This window comes from Argentina silus (genome assembly GCF_951799395.1).
Source record: "Argentina silus genome assembly, chromosome: 15".
NCBI classification, from domain to species: Eukaryota; Metazoa; Chordata; class Actinopteri; order Argentiniformes; family Argentinidae; genus Argentina; species Argentina silus.
In genome coordinates this window covers 19,272,679-19,289,797 of record NC_139669.1, presented here as the reverse complement: position 1 = coordinate 19,289,797, position 17,119 = coordinate 19,272,679, and positions in this window count along the sequence as shown.

Here is a 17,119-nt window from a genome sequence, read left to right as displayed (position 1 = left end):
TAACGTAATCTGGTGACAGATAAACGGTAACTTGCGTTCCGTTAGAGTTCTTGTCCATAAATAGTTATCAGATGACAGATACTTTGAAACAATTTATGATTACTTTCAGGATACACCATATTCTCGCCATACTTCCCAATCACGTTGTTCTCACGCCTTCTTTGGAGGTCTAGACAATTTTATATTAGCCTATCTCGCTTGGATTGGATCTGGACGGAACAATGGGAGAATGTGCTCATAATTTGGTCCTCTGTGGCTCAGTTGGTAGAACATGGTGCTAACAATTCTTAGGTTGTGGGTTTGATTCCCGCTGGGACCATATATACTGAAAAATGTATGCACTCACTGCAATGTAAGTTGCTTTGGATAAAAGTCAGTTAAATGGCAGATATTACAATTCCATTGGATGTTACATTCCAAGAACCCTCCCACATGTAGATGATTTCTTGTTGTGATGTACTTGTTGTTGTCTTGACTTCTGACCGGGTATGACCAGAGTGGTATGACTATTTTGCAGAGAGTTGTTGCTCAATTTCAGCTTGCAACAATGGAAGAAAATCTGAAGGAAAAACTCAGTTCTGTTTTGCCGGAAGTGTCTGTACAGGAATGACCTCAGCACTGGAACTCTGTCTCATCTGCACTCAGGTGGGTGGAGTAGCGGTAATAGAGGTGTGTTCATGACAATGAGTAGGCCAAGTGCCATCAGTTGCGCTGAAAAATTCTGGCCTTGAAAATAGCAATCATATTTCAGATACACTCCCTAGCGCCAGTGCCTGCGTTTGCTCTAGTTTTTTGCGCCAGACTGTTTTTTTCAAAGTGAGTATCAGGACAAGAACACTAGCTGGCCAGCTTATGAAATAAAGAATGTCCAGTGTCATGTTTCCTCCTTTAGCCAAACAGGGGGAGCTGGGCTCCAGCATCTTGGGTCAAAGTGAGAGCCAGGTTGTGATACATGATAGCATGTCTTATATTAGTGTTTCTCTATACTTAACTTTAACATTGCATTGAAAAAGGCTGTATTGCCTATGATAATTAGTGGGCTTGCTTCAGCTAAAATAGCTCATACTCAGTTCTAACACAACGATTGGATACTTACACAATAACTTTGGAAAGATCTTTGTCACTGTTTTCTTTTGTATTCACACGTTGTGACATTTGTTTGCAAATGTAAAAACATTTATTCACAAATCTTTAGCCGTATTTACAAATCATTATTAAAAAAAATGGTCTACAAATACAAATCAAGAGGTGTTAGTGTGTGTCAATTACAGTATATTTGTGCTTTGTGTTTTTTGTTCACAGATCATGGTACTTATCATGGTACTTTGTGAGTTAGTATTATATTTACAATAATATTGGCATTAATCTTTTTAAAATGTATTGCTCTTTTATTTATTCAGGGAAGTCCTTTTAAGAGCAAGGTCTCATCACAGATAATAGAACACTCTAGCTCTGGTCAAATAGTAGAACATCCTAGCTCTGGTCAGATAGTAGGACACCCTAGCTCTGGTCAAATAGTAGAACACCCTAGCTCTGGTCAGGACACCCTAGCTCTGGTCAGATAGTAGAACACCCTAGCTCTGGTCAGATAGTAGAACACCCGAGCTCTGGTCAGGACACCCTAGCTCTGGTCAAATAGTAGAACACCCTAGCTCTGGTCAGATAGTAGGACACCCTAGCTCTGGTCAGATAGTAGAACACCCTAGCTCTGGTCAAATAGTAGAACACCCTAGCTCTGGTCAGGACACCCTAGCTCTGGTCAGATAGTAGAACACCCTAGCTCTGGTCAGGACACCCTAGCTCTGGTCAAATAGTAGAACACCCTAGCTCTGGTCAGATAGTAGGACACCCTAGCTCTGGTCAGATAGTAGAACACCCTATCTCTGGTCAGATAGTAGAACACCCTAGCTCTGGTCAGAACACCCTAGCTCTGGTCAGATAGTAAAACACCCTAGCTCTGGTCAGGACACCCTAGCTCTGGTAAGATAGTAGGACACCCTAGCTCTGGTCAGAACCTCCTAGACTGCATCTGCCTTCATCAAATGTCCTTGACATAGCTAGACCTACTAGACATACATTTAGGGTTAGGGTTAGGGTTAGGGTTAGGGTTAGGGTTAGGGAGCTGTCACTCACACATTAGTTATACCTATCCATGATTAAATCCCTGACAGGTTTTATATATGACCATTGTAGTGGGAAATCTAGCCCTCAAACTGAGAAATCAAGCCCCCTTTTCACACTGGGAGATGGCTGGATAACGACTGGCATGTAGCTAGCAAAAATGTTCAAATTCATAATCCTCGCTTATCAGAAAGTCTCTCCCACTGTCCTTAATAGAAGAACATGCTGCAGGCAATATGTTATTTCAAGTGCTACATTTGCTATTGTCTTCTGTTTACGAATCACACACCCGTTCTCAGCTGCAACAGTCTCGCTGTCACCGCAGCACCAGGCTGCTGTGTAAGCTTTTTGTAAGCTTTCCAGACGGTGCAATTCTTGCGATGAAACAATTGTATGCAATGTGATCTTGCTATGTCTTGCCATATTACATTGATAGGAAACATATTTAGACCGAAGTAAAAAAAAAAATGCAGATCATTTTCTAAAGTATAGGCTAAATTATAAGCGCACACATATTGCTGCAACGATTGTCTATTTATGTGCCCCTGCTTATTTTTATTGATATTATTGGCAATCATGTATTTTCAGCGCCTGTGCTCTTGTAATGTAAAAGGACTTTCACTTTATCACAGGCATGCACTGTGGAAGGGTCTGGGGAAGGATACAAAAAAGGTAAAAAATAAAATAAAAAACAATGTCTGCAATATTGAAGGTTCCCAAGAACACAGTAGCCTCCATCATTCTTAAATGGAAGAAGTTTGGAACCACCAAGACTCTTCCTAGAGCTGGCCACCCGGCCAAACTGAGCAATAAAGGGTTATCATCAGGCCATCATCAGGGATGTGACCAAGAACCCAATGGTCACTCTGACAGAGCTTCAGAGTTCCTCTGAGGAGATCGGAGAACCTTCCAGAAGGACAACTATCTCTGCAGCACTCCACCAATCAGGCCTTTATGGTAAAATGGCCAGACGGAAGCCACTCCTCAGTAAAAAACACATGACAGCCCGCTTGGAGTTTGCCAAAAGGCACCTAAAGGACTCTCAGACCAGGAGAAACAAGATTCTCTGGTCTGATGAAACCAAGATTGAACTCTTTGGCCTGAATGCCAAGTGTCACGTCTAGAGGAAACCAGGCACCGCTTATCACCTGGCCAATATCATCCCTACGGTGAAGCATGGTGGTGGCAGCATCATGCTGTGGGGATGTTTTTCAGCGGCAGGGACTGGGAGACTAGTCAGGATGGAGGGAAAGATGAACGGAGCAAAGTACAGAGATATCCTTGATAAAAACCTGCTCCAGAGTGCTCAGGACCTCAGACTGGGTTGAAGGTTCACCTTCCAACGACCATAAGCACACAGCCAAGACAACGCAGGAGTAGTCTTTGAATGTCCTAGAGTGGCCCAGCCAGAGCCCAGACTTGAATTCGATCGAACATCTCTGGAGAGACCTGAAAATAGCTGCGCACTGATGCTCCCCAACCAACCTGACAGAGCTTGAGAGGATCTGCAGAGAAGAATGGGAGAAACTCCCCAAATACAGGTGTGCCAAGCTTGTAGCGTCATACCCAAGAAGACTTGAGGCTGTAATCGCTGCCAAAGGTGCTTCAACAAAGTACTGAGTAAAGGGTCTGAATACTTATGTAAATGTGATATTTCAGATTTATATTTTTAATAAATTAGCAAACATTTCTAAAAACCTGTTTTGGCTTTGTCATTATGGGGTATTGTGTGTAGATTGATGAGGGAAAACATTAAGTTAATCCATTTTAGAATAAGGCTGTAACATAACAAAATGTGGAAAAAGTCAAGGGGTCTGAATACTTTCGGAATGCACTGTAGGTTACACTTGGCACTGGGAATGTTGTTTCAGGATTCACAGCTTCTCTCTTCAAAATGCACCCTACAGGAGGTCATCCCAGTGATTGATAAATACATAAAAGCCTGAGTTATTCAAAAGTTTACTGATAAACATTTGAAAGATAGTTAGAATATGATTATTATGAAGAAAAAAAAGTGTGCAGAATACAAATCAAATTCTTGGAAGAAAGCTGCTCTTAGACTGTATCAGGTGCTATGTAACCTACATGTAAACATCTTTACTTCGCGTTTTGAAGAGTATGTATTCGGCTGTTTGAGAGAAGGTGTGAATCCTAAACAACATTTCCAGTGCTGAGGTGAACCTATGTAGTTTTTTAGTACAGTAGCCCAACAAAACTACTGTAGCAGCAGTAAAAACTGAGTGTGCTGGAAAACCCTGTCAGTGAATAGGTCAGATTTTGAGATATGGTGCTCAATTGAATTTCCTGTTTTCCTGAACTCAAAATATCTAACTTAATACTTTATTGTTGTTTTTTTTCTATTGAATCATTCTATATTTCAATGGGAAGTCCAAAAAGCAAATTTCTGCCAAAGAGGTTTTTCAGACACATATGAATGGTTGAATACATGAATACATGAATTAAAGAAATAACTTTCTTCCTCTATTGAAATGTATTTCACCCTGTTCGTTGGTAAGGACTTGGTGTTGAGGAGATGTGAATCAGTATTGTAAGGCTTTGATTATTTCAGTGGCATTGACTGTACTCCACTTGCCCATCCTATTCCTTTCCTCTCAACACATTCTTTAGTATGTGATAAATCCATTGGAAAAGACCCCCCCCCCCCACTTCAGCCCTCCTAACAAGCGTGCACACACACACATACACACACACAGACACACACACACTCCCTGCGGTGCAGTTTCCATCTTTGACTCTGAATCAATCATTTTTAATTCATCAGAGGGGATTTGTGTCATGAAGGCTGATGCCAACTCCAATAAGAGAAAAAACACAACAACAGTGAAAAAGCCAGAGCAAATCCCTGCTCTGATGCGATTAGGACACACAACCAAATCAGTGCTGACTTGAATAGACACAGAACACAAAATCATATTAGGGGAAATTCGACGTGCATGGCATTACATTTCTCTCAATCTCCCTCTCTCGCTTTCTGTCTCCCTTTCGTTCTATCTCCCCCCTCTCTCTCTCTCTCTCTCTCTTTCCCTTTTTCTTCATGTCTCTTCTCTCTCTGTCACTATCATAACTTCGCTCTCTCCCTCCCTCCCTCCCTCCCTCTCTTTCATTTTTTTTTCAGTGTTAGCGACCTGAAAAAAAGACTTCCCTGTCGTGCGTTTCTCGACCGCTTCCTATAGCACGGCTGTGCGTTCCCCTGTCCTCAGCCTCCCTGGGGAGAACATGCTGTTCGCCCTTTACACCACATACTGTAGAACTCTGGGTTAAAGCAAAAGGTCAAGGTAGTGTGCTAGATTTCACAAGTGGAGGCTATATGAATTATACTGTATGTACATTGTTTTTTTAGGAGCTCCAAAACTTTTGACAAAGCAACGTTTTCTACATTAGAACTGTCTGTATCAAAACAGTGTGAGAGTAATGATCTTTCTTTTTGTACTTCAAAAAAATGCATCTGCAAAAGATTGAAAAGAGGGAGAGAGAGAGACAGAAACAGAGAGAGGGAAAGAGAAGAATATGGAATTGGCTAAGGAGGTAGATAGAGAGGGGTTGTTATGTCAGAGACAGTCGCTGTGCTCTTATCTTGCCATTATCTCAAGCACCCTCACATTACCATAATAATGGCTTTTAACCAAATGGAGCGCTCTGAAACGCACCTAGGCACATTCAGTTTTAACTAAATGTAGCGCTCTCATCCACAGACAGATTTAGCAGGGCTCAACGCTCAGATATGTGTGTGTGTGTGTGTGTGTGTATGTGTATGTGTGTGTGTGTGTGTAAAGGTTATGGCTTTGGTTATGTGATACATGTTGTGAAGGTGAGGGTGAGGATTGTGTATGCCAGAAAACGACAGTGTGTGTGTGTGTGTGTATGCATGTGTGTGCCATCGTGTGCGTTTGTGTATGTGCGTGTCTGTGTGTGTGTGTCTGTGTGCGTGTGTGTGTGTGTGTGTGTGTGTGTGTGTGTGTGTGTGTGTGTGTGTGTGTGTCTGTGTGTGTGTGTGCACACGAAGGGTAAGAGTATAGTACAGTATGAGAGCAGAGCTTTCTTTCTGGGTTAGCGAGAGAGAGGGTAGGCGTAGAGTGAGTGTGTTGGTTGTGTGAGTGTGTGTGTGTGTGAGTCAGTGCTCCAGGTCTGGCCAGGTGCTCTGTGTGTGTTTCCCCCCGTCCAGATGGTCTCTCCGCAGGCCTGGGTCGGGGTGTGGGGGTCTCCTCCTGCCCTCCCACCCCGCCACCACAGAAGGTCGACTCGACCGCCCCGCCCAGGACCACCGGCTGCCAGACCACAACCGTTCCCTGACAGAGAAGAACCACGCAGCGGTACCGAATGCAAAGGCCACACACGGACACACTCTCATTCATTTAATACAACATGCAAAAACACATACGCTATCCTTCAGTCACAAACATACAGTACACACTCTGCACACACACACACACACACACACACATTCTCTCTCTCTCTCTCTCTCTCTCTCTCTCTCTCTCTCTCTCACTCTCTCTATCTCTAAATGAGGGAGGTGTTCTGTATGGGCAGTGTCCTGTGCCAGGTGGGTGTGGAGACCCACAGATGGCTGGGGTGGTTCCCTCTCGGTGAGATCTGGGTCCGGTCCCACTCTCAGAATCCTGGGCCTCTCTGCACTACAGGGCTCGGAGCAGAACCGGGCCCAGGGACAGGTTCTGGACAAACACACTGAGATCCTGCGGTCTATTCCAGTCCTCTTGGATTGACAGGCTTAGGCTCAAAGTGAATCCACTTTCACGTCCCCTGAATAACATCGCCTGGCGTCACAGCAGGTGTGACGTTGGGGCGACAGTGCACTGCTCTGTCAGAACAATGGGGAGGGAAAGGTTCTGGCACAGAAGGTACACGCTGCAGTGCTTTGGTCCATTTCTCCTTTCTTGCTGCATATTCATGGAAATCATCTCAAAGGCAGTTTACCTGCTCACTGTTCAGGGAATTACTGTACTGTGTGTGACTCCACATGCCTGCATAGTATCATCTGTATTGTGGTAAGATATAAATAAGATAGTCCGCAGTTTAAAAGTAACTGGCGTAAATCTGAAGTCGTTTATCTATTGCTGTGGTCTTCTCAATGTTTTCTTCGGGAGCCATTATGGCAAATGTAGGTCTTAAATTAGAAAGAAAGCCTACAGATGGAGACATATAGATTGTGTGGACATTCCCGAGGACCGCCATACACGGCGCTGTAGCGCTACTCAACCGGGAAGCCCCGGGAAGCTCCACAGAGCCTGAACACACCAGAGATGATCTAAAACTCCTCCTTGGTGCCACAGTGTTCACTAGAAGGCCCATGGATTGAATGCTTTTACAGTACAACATTAAGCACACAGTGATCAGAAAATCAAGTCAGTTAGCATTTTACTGAGAGCAGGGGAAAACATTGTATTATACTGTACATTTAATTTATTGTCCAAGTGCAAGGTTTTCCTTGCATTTGTTGGTTGCCTCTTGCACATCATTTGTATGGATCAGTGAAAGTAAGCTGTCATGTTGACATGCTGTTATTACAATTATTCTGTACGCTATAACCAAATATATAAAACTCACAAATGTTAATCTGTAAAGAAATTATATTTTCTCTGTCTAACTGCAAGTTTCCAGCAGGTCTTTTATAGTTCACTTTCATATAGGTGTCATGTCATTCTTGTAAAGTGCTCACTCGATATTGACAACTTCTTTGGGTGCAGGGTTAAAAGAGCTCATTTATGTTGGAAAAAATCCACACTCACTAGAAATATTTTTTAGATATTGCAAAAAGGTTGAAGGTCAAAGGAAGAATAACATGTTAAACAAAATGTGTGGTTTTTAAATGTTCTTGTGGGTTCTATTATGTTGTTAAAACCAAGAGGGAATTTAAAGTCCCAAAACACAAAAGCATCAGAAATCGTTATGATAAGTCCCCATTACTTTCTTATTTTGTTTCAGGTTATTATTATTTTTTATTATTGATATATGTAATGCTATTGAGTGTTATTGTGAATGAGTGTCTTAGGATTTTAGAAAAACGCGTATCTCAATGGAATCATCCATTTGTGATTTTGGGGATTTTGGGGATTTCAAACAATACCACTCACAATACAAATGTAACTCAGATTTGAAATTCAGAATCAAAATCCAGTTTGATAAGATGATTGATAAGTTGGCTAGCTCTCAAGCCAGAAATTCACACTTTTGAGTGTCTCTACTCTCCCCCCACATAGCCAAACACATCTTGATTGCCCGACCCCCCCAGGGTCGATGGCTACTGGCTGGTGAATTTCCTGAATGAACACATAACCCCCACCCTTTGAGCCCACCCTCAACATTTTCCTCCGCCTCATCCACAATACTAAAATAATTAATAAACGAAAACTATTGTTTTTGCTTTCAATTGTTACGTCCAGCAAATGTATTTCATTTGACGTTATGTTTTCTTTCAAGTCTCTGTCCATTGTAAAATGATATAAGTGAGGTGCACAAGTTATTTAAGTAAGGCGCACACAAGTGCAGCATAGAAAGATCTTCATGAACAGCTTCTCAATACATTACAATCACCCGGATAATGTATTAACATTTTTATGAAATAAATGGTTAAACTGACGTGAGCATCCTGACTGAGTCTGGAGTTAAGGTATTGCTGTTGTGTTTTTCACTTCCAATTCCATTTGACATCATGACGGCTGTATGCGATGTACGTGACAAATAAAATGTCATTGGATTTATTAAGGAGTGAGCTAAGATACATTCTGGATTGTTCTGTAATGGGCTATCATTAGTGCAGTTACAGTACGGTACCTAGATGAATCAAATCTGTGTTTGGGGTGAAAAACTTATGAAAAACCCTAATCAAATGTGCATTCCTTATTATAGCCATAATGATCAAATGGGTTACCAGTAACCATGACACCAGAAATTCCATGGCAGCCATGTTAGTGGCATATGTGTGATGTTGACCCCTGGCAGTGCTGGTGACCCTCTCAGAGCAGGGTAGAGCACCATGCCACACAACATGGCATGTAAGAGTGTACTAGTGTAACAGCAGTACATTGGTTGACACCACAGCATGTGATGACCCCCCCCCCATCACCCCCGTAACCCCCTCACCCCCTCACAGAAACCCCACCCCCAACCTAATGAATTAATCACAATCTCAACCAGTGTGTGTGTAAAGGGGGGCTAATCAGAAGTGACAAGGGCTGCGGCAATGTGCTCATCGCTTCAGGCTTCCTGTCGCGCCCCCGCCCCCGCCCCCCCACAACCCCTCCTCATCCCTCCTTATCCCTCCATCCCTCCATCACAGAGTTCATTCTCCCAACTTGACATTTCTATCTTTGTAGTGTGGTCACCTGTCACTCACTTATCCGCCTGTCCACACACACACAAGCGCACGCACGCACGCACACACTCACACGCGACACACACACACACGTACTACGGAGGAGCATTTGCACACGCAGAAAAAGACACAGAATCAAAGACACAGTTATTCCGAGAAACGCGTGTACACACACAGAAACACACAACCTCAAACGTGCTCACACACACACGCACACACACACACACACACACACACACACACACACACACACACACACACACACACACAGGCTTCTCAATGAGCAGGGCTTGGAGCGCTGTGGGTGTGCAATATGTAGGAGGAGAGGGAGAGAGGTGTGGGGGTTCAGAGGTGCAAATGAAAGACAGAACGGAAAGAAAGCATTCACACGGTGTATAAATAGTGTCCTTCATTATGTAATGTGAGTGTTTGCACCCCTCTCCCCTCTCCCCTCCTTCTCACCCCTTACCTTCTGTTCACCACCTGTACGGTGTACTGTTCCTCTCCGCATCTCTCTGCCTTGTCTCCTCCAATGGACGGATGGATGGATGATGCCGTGTGTGTGTGTGTCTTGCCATGATACTTTTAGCATGCAGGACGCAACGAGTGACATGTGGCCTAACTCCCGCCCGGGGGTCAAAAGCTAAAGGTTAGAGGTCTGACATTTTCAAAAGTCCTCATGATGGGAGACACGATGAGGCACACGTGATACGCATGCACGCACGCACAAACACACAGACACACACACAAACACATAAACACTCACACACACACACACACTCCAACACACACACATAAACACTCACGCACATGTATGCACACACACGCATACAATACATAGACAAACACACACACACACACACACACACACACACACACACAAACACTCACACACACACCGGCACGCATACACACGCACACACACACACACACACACACACACACACACACACACACACACACACACACACACACACACACACACACACACAGGCATGCACGCACACCCTCACTGATGTAAGGCAATAGAAAATAAATTGTTCATTATATAATTTGATTCAAGTTGTTCAAGTATCCCTATTGTTTGGGAGGATTGTGGTCCCTGTTGGCTCCAAGGCAGGTAGCTCCCCTCATCTCTCTGTGTACTGCCTGTGTCCTTGGTACTTCAGAGTAGCGTTGCTCTCACCAACACTGCCTTTGGTTAATAAGCTTATAAGCTTGTTTATGCTTTAAGAGAAAGTCAGTGCTCATTGGGGTTACATGAACAAGTGTTTGGAGACGAGGCTGATGAATACAGATTAGCAGGCGGTGAGTATAAGACACACACACACACACACACACACACACACACACACACACACCTCCACCACAGGTCAAAGTGTGATATAAGTTATAACTAACCCAATGAAGCATTCTTTCTTCTTTCGGCTTTGTACTCCAAAAGTTTGGATAATAATTACAATGAGGTTAAAATGGAGATTCTCAGCTTTTATTTGATGCTATTTGTGTACATATTGGTTTCACCATTCAGAAATTACAACACTTTTTGTGCATAGTCCCCCTGTTTCAGGGTACCCACAAGTGATGGGAAAGATTTATCCAATGTCCAAATTAAGCACTCATGTATAGTATTTGGTGGACAATCCTTGGCATACAATAACTGCCTGAAGTCTGTGACCCATTTACCTCACCAGATGCTGGGTGTCTTCTCTGGTGATGCTCTTCCAGGCCTGTACTGCAGCCATCTTCAGTTATTGTTTGTTTTAAGGTATTTTTGCCGAAAATCTTATCATCAGGAAATGAAAATGCTTTACACTTGCAATCACTCTGGTACATGATAATATTCATCTTTTTCCAGACATCTGCATGCTTTTTATGTACTTTTTAGCAAACTGTAAGTGACCATCCTTTTTGATGATAATTAGTGGTTGGCACCTTACAGTGAAGCCTCTGTAATTCAGCTGGTGACATATTCTGTGGATAGTAGTCTCTGACACATTCACACATACCTCCTGGAGAGTGTTCTTGATCAGTGGGACAGTTGTTCTTAATTATGGAGATTCTTATTCGGTCATCCACTGTAGACGTCTTCCTTGGCCGACCAACCCGTTTGTGATTGCTGAGGTCACCAGTGCTTTTTTTTTTCTTTTTAATGATGTTCCAAACTGTTGGTTTTGGCAAGCCTACGGTTTTGGCTATGTTTCTGATAGATAGAGATCATTATATAATATACAGGTCAGGATGGGCTCGGTAGAACTCCCGAATGAGGTCAGGGTCCACCATGTTCCTGGTGGGAACCCAAGACCTCTCCTCAGGCCCATACCCCTCCCAGTCCACCAGGTACTGACAACCCAGACCTTGACGATAAACTGCCAGGAGCCGCTTAACCGGCCCTCAAGCCCTCCATCAATGAACCGGGGGGGGGGCCTGGAGGCGAGAACCAGGGGGCTCTCTTTCACTGGCTTGACCCTGGCCACATGGAAGGTCGCACAGCCACAGGGTTAATAACCTTGGACACTGGGAAGGGACCCACAAACTGGGGAGCCAGTTTGTGGGATTCAACACGCAGGGGGAGGTCTTGGGTGGAAAGCCAGACCTTCTGCCCAGGCCGGTAGGTGGGGGCGATCTGCCATCTGTTTGTATCAGGCCGAGGTCCTGAAGAGCACCTGCTCCAGGTGCAGCGACACCGGCGAATGAGCGCCTGAGCAGGCAGGAGGCTGACCTCTGCCTCCAGGTCAGGGAACAATGGGGGCTGATAACCATAGGCACACAGGAAGGGGGAGAGACCAGAAGCAGAGCCCTACTGGGTGTGGTGGGCATACTCAACCCAGATGAGGTGGCTGGGTTCTGGGACACAGCCGTCCAGTACTTGGGTGTTAACACTCGTTGGTCTGACCTCTTCCTCAATACCCCATTTAACAGCCCCCACCACACAGGAGGAGGGCAGGATGTTAGTGGGAGACCTTGGGGCTGAGTCAGGGTCAAACAGGTGAGACAGAGCATTAGGCTTAACGTTCTTGGAACCAGGCCTGTATGACAAGGACAAATTTAATCTGTTAAAGAACAGAGCCCATTTGGCCTGCCTGGAGTTGAGTCGCTTGGCGTTCCAGATGTACTCCAGGTTCTTATGGTCAGTCCAAATGAGGAAAGGGTGCTCTGCACCCTCTAACCAGTGGCGCCTCTCCTCTAGAGCTGCCTTGATGGCCAACATCTCCCTATTTCCCACATCATAATTTCTCTCGGCAGGAGAGAGTTTCCAGGAGGAAAGCACAGGGATGGAGCTTGTTGTCTTCTTGAGATTGCTGGGAGAGGACAGCCCCGATACCCACGTCTGAGGCATCCACCTCCAGAACGAACTGTTGACGGGGATCCGGGAGAATGAGGACGGGTGGGGAGACCACTAGAATCTGACAGCAGAGGAGATGAGGGCATGCAGCGGAGTGGCAACAGTGCTAAAGTTTCTGATGAACCGTCTGTAAAAATGTGCAAAACCCAAAAAACGCTTCACTAGCTTGCGACTGGTAGGCGTGGGCCACTCAGCAACAGCACTGACCTTGGCAGGGCCCATTTGAATGTTGTCCTCCAAGATGATGAAACCCAGGAAAGCAACGATGGAGGCATGGAACTCACACTTCTCCACTTTCACAAAGAGTTGGTTATCGAGGACGTGCTGGAGAACTTGGTGGACATGCTGGACATGGGTTTCCTCATCGGGGGAGAAGATGAGGATTTCATCCAGATAGACAAAGACAAACTGATTAAGCATGTCTCGGAGAACATCATTCACCAGAGCCTGGAACACAGCTGGGGCATTGGTGAGTCCAAAAGGCATCACAAGGTATTCATAGTGACCGCTAGGAGTGTTGAAGGCCGTCTTCCACTCGTCCACTTATCCTTACTAAATGGTAAGCATTTCTAAGATCGAGCTTAGTAAAGATGTTAGCCCCTTGTAACAATTCAAATGCTGTCGAGAAAAGAGGGAGGGGGTACTTGTTCTTAATGATAATGTCGTTCAGGCCTCAGTAGTCGATGCAGGGGCGAAGTATCTTATCCTTCTTGTCGACGAAGAAGAAGCCAGCCCCAGCAGGAGAAGAGGATGGGCGAATGATACCGGCAGCAAGGGAAGAGTCAATGTACTCCTTCATAGCCTCCCTCTCAGGGGCCGACAAGGAATAGAGACGCCCTCTGGGAGGAGAAGATCCTGGGAGCAAGTCTATAGCGCAGTCGTTGGACCGATGAGGAGGCAGAGAGGTAGCACAGGTCTTATTGAACACCTCTTTGAGGTCGAGGTAACAGGAGGGAACACTAGAAAGATCCGGGAAGTTAGAGTTCGATGAAACCAAGGGGTGTGAGGGGACAGGAGACCTAGTAGGTGCTGGAGGCTCCAGAGGCACAGGAGGTACAGAGACCAGAGGTCGAGGAGACACTGAAGCAGGAGCGGACAGAAGGCATCAGAGTGAACATCCTTCGCCCCAACTCATAACCTCCCCAGTGGACCAGTTTATGTGAGGGTTATGCTTGCAGAGCCAGGTGTAACCCAGAATGAGAGGCTGTAAAGGAGAGTTGAAAAGATGGAAGCTCAGGAACTCAGTGTGGTTAGTGATTAATTGAATCGGTTGAATGCGGTGAGTGACTCTACACAGTAGGCGACCATCTAGAGCATTAGCCTCCAATGGCTTGGGCAGGGGAACAACGTCAAGGCCAAGTCTCTTGGTTAACCTCCAATAAGCCAAGCAGATGATGAAATAGGACGAGACGTTACACTTCCTTGACTTTCATTGACACCGCTTTGGTCCTCATGTTGACAGACATTAATAGCAAACCCCAAAGGCAAACACAAAGCCTAGAGTCAATACTACACATCTCTCTTATAACTGCACAAATGATGTGATGGAACACTCCCGACTTACCAGAAACCTGTCAAGCCAATTCTCTCATTACTTTTGGGTACCCTAAAATAGGGGGTCTATTCATAAAAAGTGTTGAAACTGAAACTTTTGGAGTGTAGAGACAAAAAAAGCCTAAAGAACAAAACATCACTGTCCCATGACTTAATTACATACTCTATATGTAGAGAACTGTATGGAAAACTGCCTGACTAATCACATACTGAATGTGTGACCTTATGGGCCTCCTTCAAAGCCCTGACTGAGAGCGTCCACATGTACCAGAGATTGTGTGTGTGTGTGTGTGTGTGTGTGTGTGTGTGTGTGTGTGTGTGTGTGTGTGTGCGTGTCTATAAATGTGTATAATATAAATGTTCCGCTTAACTAAGATGTCTTCATCAGAGGTCGATAGAGATAAGCACAGAGAATTAAACTGCACATACTGTAATCTGTGAGGCTCCTCTGTCATTACTATCTACAGTATGTTGCTCCCCCCCCCCCCCCCACACACACACACACACACACACACAAATATACACAAGTTGTGAGGATGTGACCGAGTAAGCAAGAGGGTTCCTCTGTGTAGTAAATGGGAGAGCGGGTGACGACTCCATGAATCCAGCAGATTCCCTCTCATCTCTCCCCGTCTCTCTCAGCCCTTTGTAGATGAAAGGCTTCCACTGTTTCTGTCAATGGCCTGCAGTCATCTGAATTAAACATTGATTTTAGCGGAAGTTTAGTCACCACGGCCGTGGCGACTAAACTCGCGCGCGGAACCTGATGGAACACGTGACTCGGAATCACTGCGGCTCTGGAACTGACAGAAGACAGAGATGGAGGGAAAGAGAGAAGGATGAGGAGCAGGGGAAAGGGAAATTTAGAAGAGGAGAGGGGAGAGAAAGAGAAAGAGAGAAAGAGAGAAGAATGAGGAGCAGGGGAAAGCGAAATTTAATAGAGAGGGGAGAGAAATAGAGAGAGAGAGAGAGAGAGAGAGAGAAGGAAGAAGGGGAGAGAGCTGAGTAGGGAAACACGAAGGGCACAGCGGAGGAGGAGAAAGGAACAAGGGATTCCAAGAGCAGAAACAAAGAGAAGAAGTAGTAAATAAAAATGTGTATAAGACAGGAAGTGTTCTGAAGTGGGATGTTCAAATCTCCCTTTTGCTCCCATCACCCAACACCTGCCACAGCTCATCTCTGTAAAACTCTTCCATCCTCCTGTCCTCCCCTCCTCCCCTCCTCCCCTCCTCCCTCCTTCAACAGAGAGACATCACTGCTAATCACCGGAGTTACAGTAACATGGCCAGACTTTAATCCTGAGAAGACTGGAAGTGACAGTGTGAATACCTCTACCAGGGCCGCTATGGTATTAAATACAATTTAAAATTGTACAATTCAAAATACAATACAAAATACAATGACCACTCCCTCTTCCTTACAACACATCTATTACACATCTATTACACATCTATTACATCTAGCAGACAGATACGCCTAGAGCAGTGATATTCAATTCTGGGTCCAGAAAGTCGTCGTGGGTCCAGGTTTTTGTCCCGGGCCTAGTGCTATCACACCAGATTGAACTCATCACCTGATCATCATGGCCTTGATTGGCTGAATCAGGTGTGTCACAGCTGAGTACCGGACCAGGACTGAGTATCACTGGTCTACCCCTTTTACATGCTAACACAAACCCTATCAATGCTCCTGGTTAGTAGATGCTTTTATTTGTCCTTCTTGCCGAAACTTTTCTTTCCCTCTCTCCCTCCCTCTCTTACTTCTCTCCTTCCATCTGTGGTTTTATTGTTCGCCACCCTGAGGAGATGGGGAGATGAAAGAGAGCTGGTCTCTTGGGAGAGCCAGTGTGGATGGGTAGACCCAACGTCTCTCTCTGCGCTCCAATCCCTGAATTGGGACACCGTTCCTGGGATATGGAGCGTCTCCAGAGTGGCTCGGAGGGGGAGGTCCCCTGGTTCACCCCTCTCCCTGGGTATCTCACCACACACACACACACACACACATACACACACACACACACACACACGTACACACACACACACACACACACACACACACACTCACTCACACACACACACACACTCACACACACACACACACAGATATACTCACACACACACACACACACACGCACACACACACACACACACACACTCACACACATACACACCCACACACACACACACACACACACACACACACACACACACACACACACACACACACACACACACACACATCCCTCAGGAGGATGTCCCACTGGGACTCATGGGTGAGAACGGGGTACTCTATGCCACGGGTGTGGCCCTTATATGACATCACAGTTGGCACTAGACATGGCTACAGCTACTCAAAGAACGACAAAGAAAGAAAGAAAGAAAGAAAGAAAATAAAAGAAAGTTAAGAATTTTAATTGTATTGAGAATGGAAGAGGATGGGAAGAACAGAAGAGTAAAAGAGAGTTTTACAGTAAGTTCACAGTGTAACATTTTCTCTCTCTCTCTCTCTCTCTCTCTCTCTCTCTCTCTCTCTCTCTCTCTCTCTCTCTCTCTCTCCCTTTCTCTCTTACGGAGGCGAGTTGCCAGCTCATGGTGGAGTTCCCTGACGCCCATGGTCCCAGGGTAGCCTCCGCTCAGCTCCCAGAGTGCACCAGTACACTATGAATAGAGACACCACCTCATCTGGGTTAGAAACTCTCTCTCTCTCTCTCTCTCTCTGCAGCAAGGATGAATAATTCAACCTATTTC